This window comes from Anguilla rostrata, chromosome 4 (assembly GCF_018555375.3).
Source record: "Anguilla rostrata isolate EN2019 chromosome 4, ASM1855537v3, whole genome shotgun sequence".
NCBI lineage: Eukaryota > Metazoa > Chordata > Actinopteri > Anguilliformes > Anguillidae > Anguilla > Anguilla rostrata.
In genome coordinates, this window is record NC_057936.1 from 3,821,114 (window position 1) to 3,846,849 (window position 25,736).

Below are 25,736 nucleotides of genomic sequence, written 5' to 3' on the forward strand. Positions count from 1 at the left end.
TGTCAAGCGCGGGGGAACCTGAGCGGCCTGGAGAGTGCCTCGGAGGTGTTTTTTTTCTTCTTCGAGACAAATGGCAGGGTTCCTAAAATTCTCTTAAAAGCCCTCCTCGCTCCTCCTCGCTGTCAGGCGCGATACCATCAGCACTTGCCCCCCCCGCCCTCCCCCCCAACCCCCCCCTCCCCGTCGCCCACCTCCCCACCCCCATCTCGTTGTCGGGTCATGGACCGATGTCGCACGTTTGGGCCGGTGTGGGCGATGTGCCCAGGGACTATACGTAGATAGTCCCTGGGGTCCAGTGAGGCTGTGACAATGTGGGGGGGGAGGGGTGGGAGGGGGGGTGTTAGAGGAGAGGGGGACACAAAATCTACAACCCAAATTACTGGTGGGTGGGTCAGTCTCTAACAGGCCATACCCATGGCATCATTCAACCCCCCCCAAACTCCCCACCCCGCAACCGAAGCCAGTCCAGGATTGACATTGTGATGGAAGGTCAAAGGAACACGTCGAATGTCTGTGGAACAAAAACCTCGTTGAGTGAAGTGACATTGGGGGCTTCCTTTCAGTCCCAAAAATAGATGGTCGCCCCCCTTCACACCTGCATCAGGGTCCCCGCTGGCCAGTTCACGGACCTTGTCCGACACCCACACGGGGTCCTTCTGCGATTTAACTGCACATACCCCTCCCTTTTTGACAACTGTGTCAGGGCCCCGTGCTGGGTACCTGGTGGTGTACGACCGAGCTAGAGGACAGCATTCCGACCCAGTGCTTTTCCTTAAACCCCCTGCAGATTAAGTTTGAGCCTGGAAGGGATCCAAACACCGCTACTGTGTCTTGTCAAGTGTGGTGAACTGCGATATTCCCTAAATGACTGCAAGAGGCGGTTAAAGCCAATTCCTCAAGATGTAAACTTTATGAGGTGGGGGGGAGGGGGGGTCACATTTTGGCCCATTGCTGAGCGTTTCAGGTCTACCTGCTCGACTCCAAATCATCTGTATGCCCCTGAGACAATAGGGGTGCTTCCAGGTGATGGGTCTTAGCTTCCAAACTAAATCATCTCTAAAAATCATAAACAGGACATTAGCCTGGCAGTACAGAGGATACTCCTTTTTTTTTTTTTTTGCCATTGTTTTTCAGCCCTTTGACGATAATCATCAATAATGCACACAAGCTCAGGTACTCTGTGGCTGTTATCCGAAAAATAAACACACAGGAGACAGCCCAGGCGGACCAATGGGGTTGCGGTAAAAAGCGAGAGGAGCCAATCACGTAGTGATGAGCTCCCTCAGATGCTTGGCATGGTGGTAGCCGTCCGGAGAGCCGTGGAAACTGTGTCCGTGGCAACAGTTGAAAATTTTTTTTTTTTTTTACATTTCTTAAAGAAGTGGAGCCCCATGTTTAGAGAGCAGGATGATGTGCGGAGAAAAGTGGGGACAGGTACAGCTCTCCAATCCGATTGGTCCACCAGGTACAGGTCTCCAATCCGATTGGTCCACCACGCTGCCCCCCCCCCCCCCCGCCCAGTTTTACAGAGAGGAGGCAATCAGCTCGCTCACGTCTGGCGAGACCGGCAGGGACCGGGAGGACTGCCTGGAACATGCTGGGGTGGGGTGGGGGGGGGGGGGGGTGACCGGGTGACTCATCATAGATGCGGGACAGGGCGTGGCCCGCTCGATGTTTCAGACTGGCTGGATCAGTCACGACACCGGGGATGACTCAAAAGCTCCCTGCGCAGAAAATGGTTTCGAAATTACCTTCGTATTTTCCCTATTTGTCTGTTTTTTTTTTTGTTTGTTTTTTTTTTCGTGAGCAGGATGAAAGCTTCTGCAAAGAAAAACTAAAAAAAAAAACCTGACGTTCAGCAAGGCAAGTGTGTTGTCTAAAATTAGTCTGGCATTCGCAGCAGGTTGATAGTTTTGGGATAAATGGCTCCGTGCTTGAATTCCATCCTCAATGTGGCTCCTCATTTTTCTATTTTCGCCATTCAGAGTAATTTTCTTTCAATAGATTTCCTGAGGGAAAGTGGCAGAAAATACCAACCACCGCACTAGACTAAAGAGAACCAAAAAACTTTCCATTGCAAAAAATGGAGATACAGAAATACTTAAAAGGTGAATGTGCACCTGTATCTGTATCCAATCAGGACACAGTATCTCTGCCAGGACAAGCTTTTTAAAAACCTTTATGCTGACTCACGAGGGACTGTACCTACTGCTGGTCTTATACGCACGGCATTGTACACATTCCACAGAATAAAGCGAAGACTCAAGCCACCACTTTAAATTAACATCCTTCCATCCATCCATCCATCATCTATGCTCGCTCATCCTGGGCAGGGTTGTGGGGAGTGCTGGAGTCTGTCCCAGCATGCATTGGCAGGAATACATCCTGGACAGGCTGCCAATCTATTGCAGGGCACGCACAACATTCACTCACACGTTCATACTTATGGGCAATTTAGGGCATCCAATTAGCCTACCTGCATTTCTCTGGTTGGAAACCGGAATACCCAGAGGAAACCCACGTGGACACAGGGAGAACTTGCAAGCTCCACGCAAAAGGGGCCCAGACCAGACCGGACTCGAACCCAGGACCTTCTTGCTGTGAGTGCTACCCACAGCACCACCGTGCCGCCCCTCTTAAATGAACAGATGACCAAACTACAGCCGGCAAAGAGGGAATCTGCAGATGACGGTATTCAGAGGAAACCCTTCACCTTGCTGCGTAGCCGTCTCCGAATTTCAGGTTACGTTTGCAAGTGAACATGAAGGCTTGCTATCTAAAAAAGGTTTTTTATCTTTCAATAGGAAAGGACATCAGGAGTGCGATTACAAATATTCAATCCACGTGAAATTCAGATAAAGTTATGCCGAACGGAACGAGAAGTGGAGAGCGTGATCCTTTTTTTGGGTGATTTGGCCCCGAGGTGTTTTGCAAATGTCTTTTTTATTTTTCAGGCACAAACTGAAAGGCTCAAAGACGCTAAACCAAAACCAAGAGAGCGAACAAAAAACAGAACTGTGAACCGTGACCGTGCCCCACTCTGCTCTAGCACACGGTGAACTTCCTAACTGCAGCCCACATCCAGGCGTGAAATAAGTTTCCTTTTTTTTTTATTTTTTAAATCTGCTTGAGTCTGGTTGGGGGGCCACTTTGAATTCTCCTGAATGCATGTACGTGTTTGGGAATTTTCAGCTGCCCCCGAGAGGCGAAGGTAATAAGGGAACGTGTCAGGCGTGTGAGATTATGCTATTAATAAAGAAATGCCATGAGCTGCTGGCATGTTTCATGGAGGGGGGGGGAGGAGTGGGGGGGGTCGTTGCTAAAACAATAGTCCATACGTATCTGTATAATAGAGAAATGCATTGAAACCCTCGCGTGTTGGATTGAAGGGATCAGACGTAGCATGACCTGCGGGGCTTTCCAGATGTCACACACAAGCCCGCAATTACACATCAAGTTAAATTATTAGCGGTAGCGTCCCCCGATGTCGAGCCCTAACAAATAACAGGCTCAGGCCTCGTGGGCATGTGGCATTTCATACGCAGAATTTGTAAATGGCATTAGCTGCGTGATGTATAAATAAATAAATTAATAAATATAATTTTTTTTTCGTACACAGTGCTTCCAGCTGTGAAGGACACGGGTTCGGAAGGTCAATTTCAACGCCCTGCTTAGTAAGCGTTGAAGTTGCGACGCAATTATCTGACTATTAAACGATGCCGTCGGTGAATAGATTTGAAGAGTTCCGTAGAACAGTCAGTCGCCCTTCTACGAACCGTTCTCCCTTCAGATGAAATGACTTCACTCACAGTGTTTGCGGTTGATTTGACAGAAATATAATTTAGCATAAGGCCATTGGTTTGCCACTTAGGCAACAACTCCTGTGGCACCAAACGGGGCACCAAATAAACGCTAGAATGAAGAGCAGTGATGTATCTTGTTAGCTGCCATTTTGACTGGCCGTCCAATGAGATCGCTTATCAATATCTGTTTGTCTTCCTTGCAGGGATGAACCTAATAACTGTGCTAAGAAATCCCTTCATGAACGTAAATATCCTCTCAGTTTAATGCACCCCAACGCCAATGACAGTTCCTCCTAGCAACGATGAAAGCAGTCATGGCAACACGTTTTCATGCCTGATCCTAAGTAACCAGGTTTTTTTTTTTTCAGAATTGAGAATCTATTTATAGTTTAGAGCTGAGCACGTTTTTTTATTTTCTATTTGATCCTCAAGTCAAAAATCTGTTGTTCCCGGGAGCAAAGAAACAGCGATGTGTGCAGCAGAACTGCAGCCAACCCTGAAGCCAGGATGCAGCGTGCTGCACCTGAATGTGCCGTTCTCTTTTCACAACCCCTGAAAATGTTCATGGATTAAGGCTAACCCGAAAGTTCTGAGGGGCTCCCCACTTCTAACGTATTTCAATGAACCTCGTCTTTCCAGAGTTTTTACAATTTCAGAGAACAAAAAGTAACACTTAAAAAAAAAAAACTAGGGAATTGTTACCATGGAAAAAATTTTACTGGCAGTATCTAATGTTTGCTGTAAAAGTCTTTTAACTGGCAGTGTGTTTAATGAATGCAAGCACTCTACACAGTGACTGGACTCCCCTGAGTCAAGCCAGATCTTACTTTCAGCTATTTCCATTGGTGTGTGTGGTTTTTTTTCCTTCTTTTTCTTCTTCTTCTTGTTCTTATTCTTCTTTTTCTGAGTCCCAAAGGTCAGGCGTGTGGTTTTAGTGCATGAGGACCAGCTCCTTCACCCACCCCCGAATGCACATTCACTGAATATTTATATTAATGAATAATAAAAAATAAAAATTTTTTTTGAAAAAGTGCTGTCCTATTTCAGACGGCCTGGGGGCTTTTTGCTCAGCATTCTTAGACTGTGAGAATTTCAAAGCTCTTTGTTGCTTTAATCATGATGGTTCTGTGCTTTAAAAAAAAAAAAAATTAAATAAAAAAATAGAAAGAAACTACATCATCTTGTTTAGGTCCTCACTACCACTGGAGTGTGTGGTAAATTACATCACCAAACCCCTGTGTTTGCTGATAAAAAGCATTCCGATGTCCATTTCCTCATCTCGACTCCACACCACACAATTATTACCGAGAAAATAGTCTTAATAGACTCTTCTTTATTCTCCCTGCCGGTAATGACCGGGCGTCTTGACCGATTATTTTGCGTCTGAATTACATCTCACGTCGACAATCCGGTCTTTGTGAACGCGCACTGGGGGGCAGCGGGACGATGCACAACAAAGAAATAATTCGGGCCTTCGTTCAGAAATGTAGCCAATTGCGGTTAAGGTGCCATCGTGATTTAAGAACCACTGTTTGGGCTTGTGCTTGACTTTTAAGCTCGCACAGTGTGACAAACACAGAAATACAGTGTCTTCAGAAAGTATTCTGACCCATTCACCTTCTCCACATTGCGTGCGTGCGTGCGTGCGTACGTGTGCACTTGTGTGGTTGTGTGCGTGTGCGTGTGCGTGCGTGTGCACATGCATGTGCGTATACGCATGTGTATGTGTATGTGTATGTGTGTGTGTGTGTTATGACCAGACAGAATATCAATTGTTCGTCCACTTTATCCGTTACGTTCCTGCCATAGAACTACACCACGGAACAGAGGTAGTGTAATTCCAAGAGCGCACCGTTAAAAAAAAATATATCTTCCGAACCATATCTTACACATTTATGGCATGCGCAGCGTCTCGGAGGAAATGTTCGGTGTTAAATCTGCTCAGATAAAGTCCTAAATGATGAAGGCATTAGTCTGGCGAGCAAAAGAGGCTGTCCCTGCGCTGAACAAATGCTCAGTGTTAAATCAGCTCTCACAGAGAACATCGCGTTCAGGCGGTGTAAATTTCATCCATCTTGGGTTCCTATCAACTTAACGCTGCACCTTTACTGTGATGCACATTGCCAGTGTGTTCTTGCTTTTACGCCTAACAAAATCAGCTGATGTTTTATGCTTAAATAGTTACGAGTAACACGAGAGGTACTTGAATTGTTATACATACATGTATACATCCATCCATGATCTATACCCGCTTATCCTGAGCATGGTCACGGGGGGCTGGAGCCTATCCCAGCATGCATTGGGCGAGAGGCAGGAATACACCCTGGACAGGCCGCCAATCATATATATATATATATATATATATATGATATGTGTGTGTGTGTGTGTGTGTGTGTGTGTGTGCAAGCTTACACTTTGACAAAGACAATATGCTGAAATGTGTCAGTTTGTGACAAAAATGTCAGCATATTTGAAGATACAATGTTTTAGTCCATTCCTGGTGCTACTGTAAGTGAGATCATATTAGCAGCATGTGCTGTGTTGTTGCGCTTTGCAGCAAAAACACTTTAGAAATTTCACATTTTGAAAGAGCTGTAAGGTGTGTGTGATTCCCCTGGAAATATATCCATTTACATATAAACCTTTTTTTCTCTCCTCACTGCCAATGCTTAGAAGGCAAACCCATTTATGCTCCAGTCTACATTTTCATCGTTAACCCTTTGAGGCATGAGGTTATAAATATGCAATTAGAATGTTCTCAGCTGAACATTCTAATGCTGATGTCACAGTCACTGCCGGTAATTCAAAGCGATGGAGTTCTAGAACGATGACTTAAAATTTTGACATTCCAACATTCCAAAAACTTGCTCTTCAAAGGGTTAAATGACTGGCTGTCTTTCCTTTACTGACCGCCATGAAAAATGAAGAAGGGAATGTGTTATGACTTGCAGCAAAACTGCTTTTGAAATTTTTGGTTTGAATGAAAACAGTTAGGAAATGTGCAGTGTTCAGGCACTCTGTGTTTTGGCAGGCACAGCCAATATAGTAGGAATGCACTTCACAACATGCATTATGCAAGATTATTCCATAAGTGAAAACAAAGACAAAAAAATAAAAAGTTGATCTTCATAAAAAATCAACTGATCTATTGGTTGATTTCTTTTCAATTTAAAGCCAGTGGTGTAGCCTCATTTTATAGGTGCTATAGCATTAAGCTCTGTTCAGGTCTGCCCATTGAGATGATTTTCTTAACTGGTATATCTCTTGCCATGTGTTTTTGTCAGATTCATTTATGTGTATGTGTGTGTGTGTGTGAGTGCGTGCTTGCTTGCGTGCGTGCGTGTGTGCATGTGTGGTTTTGCATATCTTCATTGGCAGTTATGAGAAAGTAATTATGTATTAGATTTGATTACACTTGATTACCCTTAAAGTATCATTCAGATACAGTAACAGCAACAGATTGCTAATAATATAATAGTCAACAGGTTGCTTTTATTGCTATTCCATGCTAAAATCAGCCACTTCAACAAAATTCCCAAAATGCATTATGACTAGGAAAAAACTTGTCTGTGAACTGTGATTATCTGACATTTTTTACAAAAACTCATTTCTACAGGACCACTGTCTGTGATTGCTTTTGTGGCCACTCCGTGTAGCTACGCATGATCCCTGAGGTACCTCTTTCACAAAGATGGATTTATTTGTCAGCCATGCACCTGAAAATGTTCTCAAGCCTGACATGAAATCCGACTTTTCGATACGTATGCAGCAACTCCGAAAAAGATAAAGCCATTTTTAAAAATACGAGATGACATCCCCAAACATTGTGTTTGTGCCAGGCTCTTTAATGACTTGTATAATTGAATCTCTCCATTTTAACAGTATTATACCGAGGTGATTAATATACAACAATGCATGCTGTTCACGTACCTTTGTTTTTGTAATTAAAAAATAAAACTTTCTAGTTCATTAACAGGTGTAACTGTAATGTATAGCTTTTGTTCTCAACGCACTGTTTTAAATTAATGGTTTTGTTGTAACAAATTACTTCTTGATTAATTTGGAAAATTGAGAAACACGTGCCATCAGTTTCAAGCACCTTTGGAAGAACCTTGTTCATATTGATTCATCTATATTAATTAGTCTTTATTCTGTGTTAATTTTATTGTTAATGCAAGATATGAAAATACTTAATCGTCACTTACATTTTTGTTGTAATGTTACAACGGAACAACGGATCTTGCATCAGCGATTTGTTTGTATTTTCCTTTTAAAATGTTTGTATTTTTTATTGTTATTTTTATGGAATGGTCCTGCTCATTGTCAATTCCATTGACACACATTCCCAACGAATACATAACGCATGCATCCAGTATATTACAACTAATCAGTTTCATTAAAAGATGAAATATCTGTTCAGGGTATGAAAAGTCATTAGGTTAAAGTATAGTTTTGTCATTGTCATAATTAATATAGTACAGTTCTGCATGTTTCCATACTTCTCTGGATAATTCTCTCATCTCAGCTTTTTACCCATGTTTTAGGAGCCTGCTGGTTTATACTTAACTGCACTTTGGTAAGTCAGCTAGTCAGGCTGACAGGACATTAACTTTCAGCGTTCATGAGAAGCTGGAATAAAGTGCCTTTTTCTTTGTGTGAAAGGGGGGCAGTAGAACCAAAAGCCATATATCTATCAGACCTATCAGAGTCAAATGCATATTTGTTTTGGATTCAAATACTTTTCTACACTTTACTTATCTTGTCTGGTGTATTGGGACCAATGAAATACTCTCAAAAAGTGCAAACCCCGCCTCCTGGTCATATTGGCCATCTCAATTACACCAGGCAAGATCAACAGAACACAGAAGTATTTGAATCCAAAACAAATACGTATTTGACCCAGGTCTGGAATGTATATTCTGTAAAAAAAATAAAAACAATTCTTTTTACGTGCTACATATATATATTATTTGTGTTTCGCGTATGTATGAACTTCATTTTTAATGTTTAATGTTTGCAGCTGGTAACAAGGTGAAATTATCTTGTGAAGTAAATATACCATTTTATTCAATTTTTTCATTTTTTTTTTAATTTAAATATCGCCTTCGCCCAAGCTGTTTACGCTGCCGCCCAGTGAGCACAGGTGTGTTTGAAGAAGGTCGGATTTGAAATGCCGATCGTAGCTTTGATCTTCCTCTCTCGCTGCGCACTAAGCACCCAACTCGGTTTTATTTTGCGTCTGAATCACGCTGAATTACAGTCATTATGTGCATTGTGGTCATAATTGTAGTTTTTTTTGTTGTGGTAATTGTAGTTTAAGTAAAACTCTCCTCAAGGCCGGCATTCGTTGATTTGCGCGCTGGCATCACTTACAATCTAACGAGCCGTCCCGGTGAAGGCCTTAATCGCGGCGTCTAAATTACATAAATTTGGTGTAAAATGGTAAAATGGACTGCATTTATGTAGCGCTTTTATCCAAAGCGCTTTACAATTGATGCCTCTCATTCGCCAGAGCAGTTGGGGGTGAGGTGTCTTGCTCGGGGGACACTTCGTCACGCCCAGGGCGGGGGGATCGAACCGGCAACCCTCCGACTGCAACCACACAACCGTTCTTACCTCCTGAGCTATGTCGCCCCGACATATGTTCAGCCATGTTAGGCAGATCTGGTGTTTAAATTAAAACCTAGGATCTTTTATTTTCTCAGAAATATTTTTTTTCCTTTCTGTGCAGTAAATGGGGGGTGAAAGCTCAGCATTGTAATGAACACGTTAACATTTCCAGTGCTATCGACCCAAAATGTCTCATGAAAGATGAGTAAAGAGAACAAATGAAATTAGTGGGGAATGCAAAAGAAGAGAGCCCTGGGTGTGAGGAAAATAGTAATAATAATAATGATAATAATAATAATAATAATGCACAGTCAAATCATGTTTAATAAGTCATTCCTCTAAGAATTGGACCAGCCCAAAGTTTGATGGCTCAGCAAAGATGTTCTCCCAGGAGCGCTGGCGAAGGCTTTGTCTAAACATTAGGCTGGATTCTGGTCCCGGGTCCATTAGACAAATTATTTATGAAACTGCTCGTTATTTTCCCGTGCTCGTTTGAACTCTTAATCTGAGTTTTGTTTGTTTTATTCCCCTTTCGTAATTCTTCCCAGAATCCCCGGCTGTGTTGTTTAGTGCTGGCGTCAGCGTTCGACGAGCTCTTGTGTGTTTTTTTTTTTTTGTTTTGTTTTGTTTTGTTTTGGGGTTTTTTTACCTCGATCTTCAGTGGCCATCATTTTCCATCAGGTCTGCATTGGGAAGTCCCGCCTCCAACTATCCCCTCCAGCCAATAGCGACTCTGAGATGGAGCAGACAGAAAAAAATATTGCACAGAATGTAACATATTAACTTTTTTTTTTCATTTTTCTTAAAAAAAAAAGAGAAAGAAACATCATACTATCCATTTTCCAGCAGCAAATTTACCGAACCAGTGCTGATTAGGTACCTTGCTCAGGGGTGCGTTGGCAGTGCCTCTTCCCCGAACCAAACATCGAACCTGTGAGTTGTGAGCCCAGCTCCTGATTCTTTATGCTACCCAGCAGCATTCGTGAATGGTGGGCAAAGCCTGAACTGCCACAAGCCAGTGTATACTTCATCCGTTTCTCCTAATTCTGTTCCTGTCATACACGCTCTCAGCAAGAATGAGCTAATGTCCAACTCACTTTTTTGTGTTACTACTTTTTGTGTTACTTTCGACACGTTTTGCATCAAAATCGCTGTTTTTGTGTGAGAAAAAGGGAAACTTTTAAACACAGACTGTGTTGAAAGTAACACAAAATGTGTTGTACCATAACTAGACATGGAGGTGTGTTTAAAAAATGACATGTTATGTGTTGTTTTTAACACGTCTGTTTTAAGGTACGGTATGAACCTGTGCAGAGTCCCACATAACGACCCAGCCACAGCTTCTTTCTCTTACCTGCAAGGTCACCATCGCTCTGACACCTATGTCTGAACAGAGGTGTGTTTCATGTAAGGTTGCCAGATTTATGATTTGGGAAGACCGCGCACCATGCAAAAAAAAAGGACATTCTCATCCAAAACCTGGGAAATCTGGCAACCTTAGTTTCACGCGTCACTCCCAGTGCTCTTTGACCCTAAGGTTGCCAGATTTCCAAATTGTGAAAACTGCACACCATGAAAAAAAAAAAAAAAAAAAACAGATATTCCAGTCCAAAACCGAGCAATCTGGCAACCCCAGTTCCACGCGTCTCCCCTAGTTCCCGTTGATCACATGACGTGTGTATTCAGTGCCGTGGCCGTCCCTTTCGAGGCAAAGGTGTTTGTTAGCTGCAGTACCTGCATATTTAGCGCAGGTACGTGCTTATGGAGTGCTCCATCTGTTTCCCCTGAACCTCTGCTCTTAATTAATTAATTAACTAGCCCAGCCATATTTGAGACTTCACTTAAATCCATTTAAATGGTAAATGGGCTGCATTTATATAGCGCTTTTATCCAAAGTGCTTTACAATTGATGCCTCTCATTCGCCAGAGCAGTTAGAGGTTAGGGGTTAGGTGTCTTGCTCAAGGACACTTCGACACGCCCAGGGCGGGGTTTTGAACCGGCAACCCTCCGACTGCCAGACAATCGGTCTTACCTCCTGAGCTATGTTGCCCTTTTTATGAGGCCACAGCTGGTGGTTTGTTGTCACATCCCCGGATGAAACGTTTCACTGGGAACTGGGCTCCTGCCCATAAGTGAACCGTCATATTTCTGATTGGCCAGTTGAGCCGGGGAAATTCGTGGAAACGCCTGGCTGTATTGCACGTACACCAGCCCTTCATGAATGGAACTGCACCTTGTCTATGATACTGCTCTGTTGAGAAAAATCGCTGCCTCCTGGTTGTGATCTTCAGGCTGATCTTTTCGGTCATTTGCTGCAGAACCGTTGGTAGGCCAGGCGTGGTCGATTCCCCCTTCATCTCAGTCAGAATCCTGGATTTCCCCACATAATCAAGATCATAGACGGTAAAAAAACGAAAAAAAGTAATACGGATAAAGAGACTGTGACGTCATCAGCTTTGGCTCTCCAGGATCGGAGTTGTGGTCTGGAGTTTAGACCAGTGATCTTCATTCCTGGTCCTTTTTGTTATTTCTCTCCACTTGACTGATCATTTAAAGCAGCTGATTACACAGGTAACTCAGCTCACCTTATTTCTTGGGTTTGCTGATTTTAAGGGGAAAACAAAAAGCAGCAGACCCTGCGGCTCGCCAGGTCCAGGACTGAAGATCACTGGTCTAGACTTACCTGCCCCCAAAACTGGGGAGCCCATAACTCAATAAGTGAGTGTGGGGGTAACAGCTGGTCATCTGGCCATCTTCAGCACACAGACGGCCAGCCTGAAACTCCGCACTCCTCCATCAACAACCCACCGGCAGTTATCATTTCGCCACGTGATGCATTGTGGGTAACGCAAGATCTCCGCAGCCGTTGAAAATGCAAATCGCTCCTCGTGGTCTGAATTACGGCTCCCTGTTTTAAGCACCCAAAGCAATCATTCCCCCGCCATCGATTCCCGGCTGACGACCTTTGACCTCCCCTTCCTCACACCCGGGAATAGAATGCGACCCTTCTCTTAATACATCGATTTCCTGCTCAACGCAAATGAACTGTTAATGTTGTGCGTGTGTGTGTGTCCGTGCATGTGTGTGTTTGTGTGTGTGTGTGCGTGTGTGTGTGTGTGTGTGCGTGTGCGTGTGCGTGTGCGTGTTTGTGTGTGTGTGTGCGTGTGTGCGTGTGTGTGAGTGTGTGTGAGTGCGGAGGGCCCGGGGGAACAGCAAGACCGTAGAGAAATTTGATACACAGCACTTTTTAAAAACGTGAGTATGGAGCGGGCTGGAGTCACTGGGCCCTACGCTGCTGCTGCCTGGTCAACACGTCTCTCTCCGGCCCCTTGCCCCAGCCCCCAGCCCCAGCCCGCCCCCAGTCCCCTGCCCCCTGCCCCCAGTCCCAAGCCCCCTGCCCCCTGCCCCCTGCCCCAGCCCCCAGTCCCCTGCCCCCAGCCCCCAGCCCCCAGCCCCCTGCCCCAGCCCCTGCCCCCGGCCCCCTGCCCCAGTCCCAGCCCCAGCCCCATCCCTCCGGCCGCAAGAATAAACGTTATCTTTAGCCCGAACCTTGAGGTCACGCTCACGCCTTTTAATTTCTTCGGTGTACGCTTTTTATACAGCTTGACTCGAGGTCAAAGGGCTGTCCTAAAAAACATAAAATAAAATAAAAAGATTTTAAACCTTCGGAACACATTTATGCGCCTGCTAAGCTGGTTATATAAAACGGATTTTGTTAAGAATTATGACTTTTTTTTCTTTTCTTTTTCTTTTTTTATTATTATAATAAAGACGTTTTTTAAAACGCAACAGGGTGTGAGGGTGGAAGGCTGGAAGGGAGACGTGTTCGAGACAATGTCACCCCGTCTTTTTTTTTTTTTTTTTGTAATTCCACGCAATTTTCTATTTCTATTTAACCCAGCTGCTCGTGCCTTCGTGCATTTGCGTGTGCTGTGCTGAATGGTGTTTGAGGTCAGGGATACGGTGTTCTGTGTAGGCTGGGGGGTGAAGTCGACTCTCAGAGAAATGGAAAATAAAGCAATGTTTTGAAATAGAATACACTGACTAATCAAGTTCAGAAAAGTCATTGCAACAATTGGCCATATATAGCCAGATTTATTTCTGCTTTGAGGTCTGGCAAGATACTGTACAGTACATCTTGTTGAATATATTGCCATGGAATATTTTTATCATTATATTTTTCATTCATCCTCATACTTATAGTGCATTGCAATATATTACATTTTCTTTAGGGAAGAAAGCTTCCATTTCAAGCGGACATTTCAGGTCTATATTACATTTGTCTTGATAAGTCCATAAATGTGAGCATTATTCTTTATAAATCCTGTGTACTTAAATGTCATGTTAGCAATGACAGCCCAACCTTTGGACCAGCACCCATCAGGAGATAGATGCCATGTTTTTGGGATCCCACACTTTAATTTCCTATCGACAGATGGAAGATAGACGGTGTCCACAGAGGTTGAAATCATCGTTGAATGTAGGTTGGTTGGCTTGGAGACAAATTAGACATCAGCGCTGTTTTTCAAACCCGCGACTGCAGAGTATGTGTGTGTGTGTGTGTGCATGTACGCATGCGTGGGTGTACATGTTAGTATGCAAAAAATTTCAGTGAAGATTTTAATTTTAATTTTAATTTTTTCTTCCTTGCTTGTGAGAGAGATGCCAGCATTTAAAGGTCTGCATTTGACCACTGGTAAAATAAAACCAACAAATAAATAAATAACCACCAATGAGAGAACAATCTGAGAACTTAGAAACCCAAAACATAAAAAAGAACACATTAAATCATTGGTCATTAAACAACTCAACAACATGGAGACACAGACAGAGAGAGAGGGAGAGAAAGACGAAGAAGGAGAGAGGGGGAGAGAAAGAGGGAGAAGGAGAGAGAGAGCGAGAGAGAGAGAGGGAAAAGAGAGAGGGAGAGAAACAGGGAGAAGGAGAGAGAGAGAGAGAGAGAGGAAAAAGAGAGAGGGTGAAAGATGCGAGAGATCAGTCGATAAAGCATTTCTTTGGGAGTACTATGCAAGGGCACTGGCTGCAGTTTCAGACAGCGAAATTCAGGTGGACCCCTTAACCTCCAACAGCAAGCCAGAGGGAGGGGAAGCCAGTATCCCCCACCGTGCGTGGTGGGATACTGCACCCAACCCCCCACCCCACCCTTCCTCACCTCACCTCAACCTGAACTACCTCACCCCCACCCCACCTCAACCCCACCCAACCACCCCCCACCCCACCCTTCCTCACCTCACCTCAACCGAAACCTCACCCCCCACCCACCACCAACCCACACCACACCCCCACCCACCCACCCACCACTACCTCACCCCCACACTACATCATCCCGCCACCCCCACAACCCACACCACACCTCCACCCCACCCCCAAACCCACACACCCAACCCACACCATCACCTGCACACGCACTAAGCAACCCACACTCACTCCCAACACTCTCAACCTCAACCACAGACGCTCATCAGGGCTGCCCGCCCAATTGGGTCACTCTCCAGCATCACACGCCAGAAATATCATCAATCGCTATAACCACATACATCACCACCTGTGTATGCAACCATCAACGATAGTCATTACAGCGAAAATGTCTGTCTGTATGCAGCTACATTGTAATATCACCTGGTGCACTATGTCTGATCAATAGCAATGTAAACGTTGTATGAATTACATTGTATACACCTGTTGATTATATATTTATATGATATATATATATATATTACTGTATGTATGCAAGTATATATATATTATATTATAATATATATATATATATATATTATAGTATACATCATATGCTATCATATAGGATTTTATATATAAAGTCCATAGATACATATCAGCTGGAAAGGCAAGATGGTAAGAGTCTTTTTTTTTTTTTTCAAGGAGGTGTCAGATAAGGCTACAGCCGCCATCACTCTTCATCCCCTTAACCTTCTCCACCCCCCCGTCTCCACCCCTCGCCCCCAGCCGCCCTCCGCGCTCCCCCTCTCACCGCCCTCCGCGGCTGGGCTGACCTGCTTCAGCCGAGACCCATAACTCACTGCTTGTCCCTGGAGGGCTGTCTCAAGTTTTTTTTTTTTTTTTTGTCTACCAGCAGTCACCCTGGTCCATTTGGTTAATTGGCACGCCGATGCTGGTTCAACTGTAGATTTACACCACCAGAACTGGTTTTAAATGTTTCATTTTGTGTGTGTGTGTGTGTGTGTGTGTGTGTGTGTGTTTTTTCAAAGACATTTTACTGTACAACACATTTTCGGTGCTGCTGTTCTTGCACCACTTTCCCACACCACATCTCCCAGCGAATGACCCCTAACCCTAACCCTAACCCTAACCCTAACCTTGACTGCAACTCCAAAGCGCTTTACAATTGATGCCTTTCAGTCGCTGCCCACTTCCTTCCCTGCTCTTCTAGAGGCGGATCTATAATTTTCACCAAGCCTCGTGCCCCGTGCAGCGACCCAGAGGGAACAGGAAGTAGATCGAACCGTGCGTTTGGTCCCGCCTTGCACGAGGAAGAGGAAACGGCGATTCGAACGACGGAATTCATTCAAAATGCACGCCGGCGGGACTCCGGGCTTCGAACCTGGGGAAGCTGCTGTCTTTCCAGCGTCGGGCCCAAGGATTAACAATTAACCAACCGTCTCAAGGCTTGTGTCATGGCAACGGCTCTCATTAAGAGTGTCATCATCGGGGTTCTATATTCGGCACGGCACCCTTGGGGCGAGCGACGAGAGAGAGAGAGAGCGCGGAGATGTCTGACACCGATAGGGTGGAGAGGAGAGAGAGAGGGAGGCAGAGACAGAAAGGGAGGGAGGGAGGGAGGGAGGGAGGGGAAGAGATATAAAAGATTTAAAGAGCTCAGCGAGAGACAAAAGGAGACGCAGGCTTAAAAATGAAATGAAATGAAAATGAAATGAAATGAAAATGAAAATGAAGTGAAAATGAAAACGATGAGGCCGGTCTGAGGCTGAGGCCTCTGGTTTGGGCTGCTGGGGCGGGGCGAAGGGGATTTTCAGGTTGAGGCAGATCGTTTGGGGTCGACGGCACTCCAGGGGTCCACCTGAATGTCGCTGTTTGAAAGAGCAGCCAGCAGCTGCAGCTGGGCGGAGCAGGTGAACCATGCCGTGTCATTCATGGGCTCTCCACCACACATGGAGGTCTTTTTCTCTCTCTATCTCTCTCTCTCACACACACACACACACACACACACACACACACACACACACACACACACACACACTGTCCCTCACTCTTACTCTCTCTCCCTCCTACACTGTTTCTCACTCTCTCTGTCACACACTGTCTCTCCTTCTCACACGCTGTCTCTCACTCTCGCTCTCTCTCTCTCCTTCTCTACACTGTCTCTCACTCTCTCTCTCTGTCACACACTGTCTCTCACTCTCGCTCTCTCTCCATCACTGACACAGGAATGATGGAGACATGTGCCATATCAAATGTATTTTCACACACAGACACACACACAGACACACACACACTCACACACACACACACACACATACACACACTCACACACACACACACCCACACACACACACACACACACACACACACACACACACACACACACACATACACACTCTTGTTCAACCCCTTGTTCTGAAGGGTCAAAGGGCCCCAGACCCAACACAGTTGCGTTCGGTCTTCCCTGAGCCTCACACCACACACAGGGCCGCCACCAGCCTCCTGTTGAGCCTATTCTATAACCCTTTAAGCTGTGAGGTCACAAACATGCAATTAGAACGTTCTTAACCGAACATTCCGGTGCTGACGCAGCAACCGCTGCTGGCGACTGGAAAGCAGCGGAGTTCTAGAACACCGACTTATTTAGAACTTTTAGAACATCTACAGAGGGTTGATTGGAACGCTGGGTAAAGGCGTACGATGACGAAAGCGTGCGACGAGGAAACGCCGGGGTTAAAAAAATAGCGCTCATTTACCGCCATTTCAACCACGCAGTCCGATCCACTTATGCGCGATGAATGTTTCATGCTTTTTAAAGTTGTTCGTCTGTCGTTCATCTGGCCACAAACCCTCTGAAGACCCCTCTTCCCGCTACGGGCTAATCAGCGCTGAGGGGCTCCGGGGCCGACTGCAGTCTTCGGCGAACGCTTCTTTCCGAGTCCAACGTCGCGTCGGGACGCTCTTGCCGCGTGGCGTCCTTCCAAACGCGCGGCGACCTAAAGGGACCGGCGAAGAGTACGCCTGGCGCAAGGACGCTTCGTCCTCCTGGCTGAATCGCCGAGCCGAAGGAGAGCGACAACGCTACGTTCGTTTACGAGACGTTCTCTCTCTCTCTCTCTCTCGCTCTCTCTCTCTCTCTCTCTCTCTCTCTCTCTCTCTTTCGCGGCACCTTTTACGGCGAAACGGAGAGCGTAAGTGCATCCGTCAGGGCTGAGCGAGAAAATGTCGCCATACCGGGCCCAAGGACGTTCCAGAGCCTTCGAGTGGAGGCGCAACATCTCCAAGGCGCTGAGCGTAACTTGAGAAACGATGCTAACCTGCTGCACAACCTGGAGCGTGATCCAGTTCAGTTCAATTCGATGTTGTTTGATTATTCAGTGTTATTACAGGAAACTGCTTTACAGAGCTTTACAGAGTAGCAGGGCAAGAGCTCAGAGCAAAAAGAGCAAACTGAGTAAACACCAGGCCTGAACCCCCAAACAGCAAGTACATGAGGTAAAAAAAAAAGCTTTCCCAGTGGGGAGAAAACCCTAAAATGGTGGCGAGAAAAAAAAACTCCCCAATGGGAATAAATCTCGAGAGGAACCCAGCTATCAGGGGGGTGGGGGGAGCATCCTCCACTAGACTTCTCCCCACAACCAAAGGGCACAACTTTTTACGAGATGTGTGGTGTCTAGACTACGCTTCATCCCTTTTAAGGTGTGAGATCACCGATGTGAGACTAGACTGTTCTTCACTGAACATCAAGTTTTTGTAGGTTTTTATTCAAACCCTTACAAAGCACACCTCATTCAACAGCTAGAGATCTCACTGACCTGCACTGCAATTAGTAGAATTAGGTGTGCCAAATAAAGGGTTGAAACGAAAACCTATAGATCACCAGGATCAGAGTTAAGGACTGCTGTCCCAAAAGCACCTGCAGACATTCTTTAGGTGGTTTTTCACCAATGCCCACCTGCCTGTGATACCTGTTGGCGCTGTTGCCATAGATACCATAATGCAGAAGCACCAGGAAACAAGTGTGAGCCTCCAACTCATCAACACCACCAAACTGCCAGGAAGTTCAAACTCATTCATCCTTGGGTTAAAAAAAAATCCTCGTAATCAAATGAGACAAGTGTCCCTCCATCACCACTTGAACATCAACAACCGCAGAACTGACAGGGGCAGTTTGCTCCCCCAACAGTGTCCGCGTAGTTTTTCCCGCCAAAAAAAAAAAAAATTTAATAATAAACAACCTCACAAGTCCCAGTTCCTCAGCCTACAGCCACGGGCCGGTCGAACACAGCCTCCTCTTGACAGGAAACCCAAAAAAAAAATGAGGCTCTCACGCCACACGCAACCGGCACACCTTTCCGGGGGCGTAGTGATCCGCGGTGTCAGCGCTGTTAGCGATTAAGCGCCGCGTTCGCAGCGCTGCTTTGCCCGCCGCCGAACGAGGACCCAGGTGGCTGTCCCGCCTCCGTCCGTGTGTCCGTCACACACCCCGAGTAAAATTAGACGGTGTCCCCGGGCCTCTAGGAGGCGACGCGCGATGTGAGCGGGCGGCTAATTAAGACCCCCCATCCCGTCTCTTCTCCTGTCGCCGGGGTGACGGACACGCGACCTCGCGGGAGAAGCACGGGGTGCGAAAAGGGCCCGGGAGGGGGGTCAGCGCGAGGGTACGGGCGAAAATAGACGGGCGCATTTTGGGTGCGGGGGAGATATCGCCGCAGATTCTGTAGACTCACCAGATGTTCAGCTCCAACATCCTCTCTTTTTATTTACCTGCCACAGATTCTGTGAAATCACCAGATATTCAGCTCCAACATCCTCCCGTGTTCTTTACCTGCTGAGACATGGTACAGAAAGGGCGTCAGAGAAATGAGAATTTGTTCTCAACTGACCATCCTGGTTAAATTAAAGGTATAAATAAAAAGGTTTAAATATTTTTAATTTATTTTATTTTGACATAGCACAAGTGACTGGGATGCCAAAAACAGTGAAAATATATTTTCTAAAAAAACTATTTTGTATTTTGTTTTTATTTGTTGTCCCTTGAAGTGTAGGTTTCAGCACAGTTGACTATATGGTTCTTATGATAGGGAGGGATTGGGAATTTCTTGTTGCAATATTACAGAGCAGATCATCCAATGCCTCGGTGTTGTCCTTGATCGCACCCCTTAACCCTGTCAAGTGTAGGTTTTTAAAACTGTCAGTCAGTATTCTAGTGTTGCTTTTAATTACCAGTAGCTACTGATGCATCAGTATAAGAATGTTCGGTTAAGAACATCCTGAATGACATATTTGTAATCTTACAATTTAAAGGTTGATTAAATTTCAGAAGGTGTATGAAATAGTTGTCAACCCTAAGAATTTGGATGTAGCATCTGGGTGGTCTATGGAGCCTTTAGAATCAATCGGGTCATTTGGCTGAGCTGGAGTTTATTATCTGGACAGTCTATAGAGTCTTTTGTATGGAGTAGGACATTTAGCTGGGCTGGAGTTTAGTGGGCAGTCTATAGAGTCTTTAGTATTGATTGGGACATTCAGCTGAGCTGGAGTGTAGTATTTGGGCGGTCTGTAGAGTCTTTGGTTTGGAGTAGGACATTTAGCTGTGCCGGAGTTTAGTATCTGGGCAGTCTAAGAGTCTTTGGTATGAAGTAGGACATTTAGCTGAGCTGAAGTTTAGTATCTGGGTGGTCTATGGAGTCTTTAGTATCGATCGGGACATTCAGCTGAGCTGGAGTTTAGTATCTGGTAGGTCTATAGAGTCTTTGGTATGGATTAGGACATTTAGCTGGGCTGGAGTTTAGTATCTGGGCAGTCTATAGAGTCTTTGGTATGGAGTAGGACATTCAGCAGAGCTGAAGTTTAGTATCTGGGCGGTTTACAGAGTCTTTGGTGTGGAGTAGGACATTCAGCAGAGCAGCAAGGTGGTTCAGTGACAATGAAAAAGGATGAGGCAGCTGTGGTGTCACCTTACTGGTCGAAACCACAGAGGAAGAATTCAAACATTTATATTCATTAAAAAAAATACATGAAATACAATCAAACGTGGGCAAAGGGTCATTTCTTCGCACTACTGAAAAAGAAAAACTTATACGATAAAATGTATGACTCTTTTTCTCTCCATTTTTTTCATGGGTCATGAGATTTGGAAACACACTGTCATCATCTTTTCATTGCTCTCTCTCTCGAATAGCACTGCAATCACAGGCTGAGTCGAGCCCTTAGCATATCTGGAAAAAATATCCGCAAAAACAGAAATACTAAGTTTTCAATATGTTTTGACTGTTGTCGTCTTCAGTGGTACTGATCACAGCGTTAGCCTAAATATTAGCCACATTGCAAAAGAGCAAAACCAGCTTTCATAAGCTTTTCATAACCTAAGCTTTGCTTAGCTTAATTATCTGAGTACATATTAATCTTTTTAAGCAGCAATGATTTGTACCATTAATGTTTAATCCTTATATGAATGTAAATTATCCTTCAGTTTGTTATGTCTCTCATCTATAATGAAGGAGAAATACAACTTAATTTAATATTCCTGGTTGTGCTGTTTTTAGGTATCTAATTAAAGTGTTACAATCTCAATTAAATATTAGGATTAGAGAGGCCTACTCAAAAATTTGAAATAAATAAATAAATAAATGTAAAAATTAAGTAACATACACAGACATTATTCAGAAATATCCAAGAATACAAGAATTCAGAACGCTGCGCGTTAAATGGACAACAATTAATGGTTTTGAAGCTAACCTTTTAACACACTATTGGAACAAAAATGTATTTAAAAAGTGCATAAGAAGGTGCAAATAACTGTCCCTGGGGTGGTACCCTAAAAGCAAGTACATAGAATTGTACCCCTGGCCAGAAATGTATCATTTATTAGTACCTGTTTGCTTGTAAAAGGTACTTATTTAGCGAAATATAACATTATTGTACCTTCAAGGTACATTAGGGAAATTTGTTCCCTGAAGAACAATGTGCCTCCACTGTATCTTTATTTCTGAGAGTGTATTATTAAATGTTTCTTATTTGCGTACATTCAGCAAATTTCGGAGGTTTATTTGTCTTTATTTTGTATATTTATCTCGACTTCGTGTAGGCTATTTTTTTTATTTAAATAATGGTATCTCGCTCTTTAAAAAGAAGAGATGGCACCACACGGTCACGTGGGGGCGGTCGCCTTCAAATCCACGGCATTGGTCTGTCTCGTGCTACTCACTCCCCGGTAAAGGATGCTCAAGAAGGCGGAGGACGTTGCCTGTGGAGGCGTGGGGGAATGGTATGACTTCATCACGTCAAGGGAGGGAAGAGAAGAGGGGAGGGGGAGAAGGAGGGGACACAGGGAGTGGAATGGGTGGATAAAAAGGAGGGGGGATGAGAAGGGAGGGTGGAAGTGTCTATGACATCACCTTCCAGTTTCCAACGCGGCCAGCTGTGCTATCTGGAAGCGGGGCTGAACGGCAGTCCTGCAATATCGCACGCGCCGAGCAACCAGCGCTATCGGGGGGATTTTAAAAAAATTATTCACCGCTAGGCTAAACCAACCCAGCTCCCTGGATCTGCTGCAGCACGCTTATATCCAACAGGAATATTGTTTATTTATTTATCTGCATGGAAGATGTAAGGGGAACATTTACGTGCACAAGAACAACGAAAGGAACACCGTTATTAAAAGGTAAGCATCGCTGCTTTTTGTTGTTTGTTTGTTTTTTTAAACGGTGAGATCGCTGTAGGCTACTTTGTACAGCGTTTTTTCATTGCCTTTATTGCATCGCTGATTCCTCACCTGGTGTCATGCTTTTACGGAATGTATGGATGATGCTCAGGCAGCCCACGATGAGCGTCTGCCATTTACTTTGCAGTACAGCTGACTGAGTTGGTGGACAGAGGGGAACGAATGGCATCGAATAAAAAGCATTGCGAGTGTAGATGCAGTCGCTCGCGGGTTGCGTCTGGTCTACGCGGACTGCGCTTTGCGTTTAGGGGTTAACATTCGATCGCTTTGAGCTGGCGGGGTTAACTCGGTGCTGATACTGCAAAGATGATGCTGGTACGTAAGCCTAGTGGAACCCAATGTACCCGATGCTCCTGCATGCCACCCTGCTAGGTTCAAAACTGTTTGCCTCCGCCGTCTCGTTGTTCGAATGAGAATTTTCGGATCGCGTTTGTGGTATCCCGGCTCTTCGCGCGACTCACAGCGTTTCAAACGTGTCGATTCGTTAGTTTTGCGTTTATGTTCAGACCTGCAGATCTCGTGCGAAGCAACGCTGAAAGAGGGCGGCACGCGCTTTGTGCTTGTTCCCGTCTTTATCATTTATTTTTTATCGTAGCTTGGGGGTTTTGTGTAGTAGGCTACATACTTAGTTTATAATTGTGGGCTATGTTATGGAATGTAAGCTTCTCGCTCATATACAGTACTGGATGATTTATTTCAGTCTGAAGTTATTTTGTCTTTCCATATAGCAAGTTTAAACGTAAATATTTATAGTATAAATATTGTTGATTAGGTTGTGCAAATGTGACATTGTGGGTGCTTTTCGATGTCTGTCACATGAACTTTTACAAACAGCTTTGCCATTCCAAAAGACTCACAAGATAACGAATGTTTTGCTTGGAATGTTCTCGCGAACATTTAATACTCAGTTTATATGAAACAATGACGGGGTCAGGTTGCTTGCATTTTTTTATTTGTTCTTTCCCCAGTTTTTAAATTACATTTCCAAACATCTCATAATGTTGTTGTTGTTGAAATTGTTCAATTTTAAGGATTTTTATTTTTTCATTTTTATTCTTTATTTTTGTCAAATAGTTATTATGAGGTGTGAAACGAAAGAGCGGTGGACTGATTCAGGCAACACATGGGATTAGTCCAATTATACATTGCATTAGGTAAATTTCATGGACAAGATATGAGAAAGTGAATGCATTAATTTGATTATCAGACCACGTATAACAAATACACGCGAGTAAATGCGGTCGCGGGAGATGGTCCAAGAGAATGCACAGATGGATGGGACTTGCGCTGGGTTTGCAGCCACTTGTGCGCGCGTAGCCTACTCGCGGGTCCACGGATACGCTCGAAGGACGGTCGGAAATCCATGCTTTATATTTCTTCACATAAACACTTCTGACTTACATTTTTAGTAGCCTAAATGTTCCTTTTTTCTTTCTTCATCTTTATTAGCCTATCTTCTTTGATAGCTTATGACATAGCCATTAGACAATATCCATTTGACGGTAATCAATGCCGTTAGCCCAGCAAATAAATAAATAAATAAATAAATAAATAAATCCTACACTTGTCTACTGTGTAAGAGACTTGTTCAAGGGGAGCAGATTCCACCATGAGTTTCCTTAAATTGATAGGATACAAAGAGAACTTATTCCGAAAAGGGCTGCCCTCTGCTTTTGCCAGTTCAGTGCATATAGGCTATTTCATCGCCCCGTTGTGATGAGTCTTCGTCATATGCGCATTGTCTCGGCACAACTAATAAATAACTGACAACGCACCACTGTCCATTGATGCCGAATGCTTCGGCTGAAATGATGCAATTTGGGCTGAAATGGACTTGGGACAAGGAACAAGTGGAATTTCGGAGCTGATTAAACGCGATCGTCGAAACCTTGCATCACACGAAGAGTTCGTTTTGAGTGGCTGTCATCTGCGCTTGCCTCGCGCGCAGTCTAATGTCCTGGTCGGGATGGGTGTAATCGGTATAGCAGGGCGCATTACCCAGCCTGGTACAAACTGTTTAAGAAAATGGGTTTATACATCCTTTTCTCTCTCTAGCAGTAATAATGCAGTTATTGCTTTTTGTATGATGGCTGGAAATGGCTTGGGGTTAGTTCCGTAATGTAATCTAATCGCGCTCGTGATGTAGATGCGTATTACAATTCCCTATTATGTTTCATCACATGAGAAATATTGCAAGAGGGCGTTCTCCCGTACACTGTGAAGCAAGGAAAGGGCTCGTGCTGCAACTTCTCTTATGCACGAGCGTATAAACTGCAGCGACGGCGCAGCCCCCGTGCGCAGACCAGACTCTTTCAACGAAATCCTAGCCATAACTCCCTTGATGTTGTCTTAAATTATGCTGTTCCTTTCCTCTGTGATTACTGAATGTTATGTGTTTATCATTTTAGACACATACTAGTATTTGGTTAACTTTATCAATTGATGTGCATTATTTTGTTAACACTTACCATTAAAAATCAGATAGAATCTTTAAATTATTCAGTGTACGTACCATATTGTGTTTATCACTGGAAAATGTTGCCATAACACGCGCGCGCGCGCGCAGACACACACACGCACACACACACACACTTGTTTGATATGGCTATTATATTGAGAACTCGCCAAATTGATTTCGTAAACAGCGCACACATAAGTGAATAATAATTTAAATAACAATCCCTTTAGCCAGACAAGATAAGGTGCGTGCCTTCAGGTTTTCTGGTTGCCAATTTCGCGCAGGGAAACCTATCTATATTTCGCTTGAATTCTTCATTGGAACGATTTCTATTGCAATTTATGCGCCTGCAAAAAAGATAAACATTTTAAGGCACTCAGTATAGAAGACCCTCTTAAAAACCCCGAGTAGCCTATTGACTGCTTTCCCGAGGCATAGCCTACCTCTCCTATCAGTAAATGCGTTTGTCCAGGAAACGGCTGCAGTAAGTAACCTCTATCTATGTTTCATATCTCGTTTCGCTGGAAGAAATCATTAAATTGTGTCTTCTCTCAGCACCTTCGGCGACTGCACCGCGTTTATGTATAGAACACGGCTCCAGTTCTGGCCCAGCGGCCGTGATATATTTGCCCGAAAATACACTTGAGGTACAGAGAGAGAAATGAAGTTTTTTCCATTTACGGTTGTATTCAGTCGTGCCTCTGGCGATCGGAATAAGCTCCAATACATTTTATCCTTTAAAAGTACCTCCACCTTGGTTTTAGTAGCTCCCCTCGGTGGTCATATGGCACGGATGCCTGATAGACAAGATGAAGGGAATAATTTTAAAAATATTATTATTCATAATAATAATAATAATAATAATAATATAGGTGTTTACGAGCTCGAATACTCACTTCGGAGATGCCATACCCCAGG

General features: G+C 44.4%; 1 protein-coding gene across 1 annotated transcript in view; it reads left to right on the forward strand.

Moving 5' to 3' along the window:
* Positions 1-22,019: 22,019 nt before the first annotated feature.
* Positions 22,020-25,736, forward strand: part of LOC135254071 (receptor-type tyrosine-protein phosphatase S-like) — a 254,574-nt gene continuing 250,857 nt past the window's right edge. The window contains exon 1 of the mRNA XM_064334022.1: positions 22,020-22,300. The gene's annotated coding sequence lies outside the window, so the exon portion shown is untranslated. The remainder of the gene's footprint in view (positions 22,301-25,736) is intronic.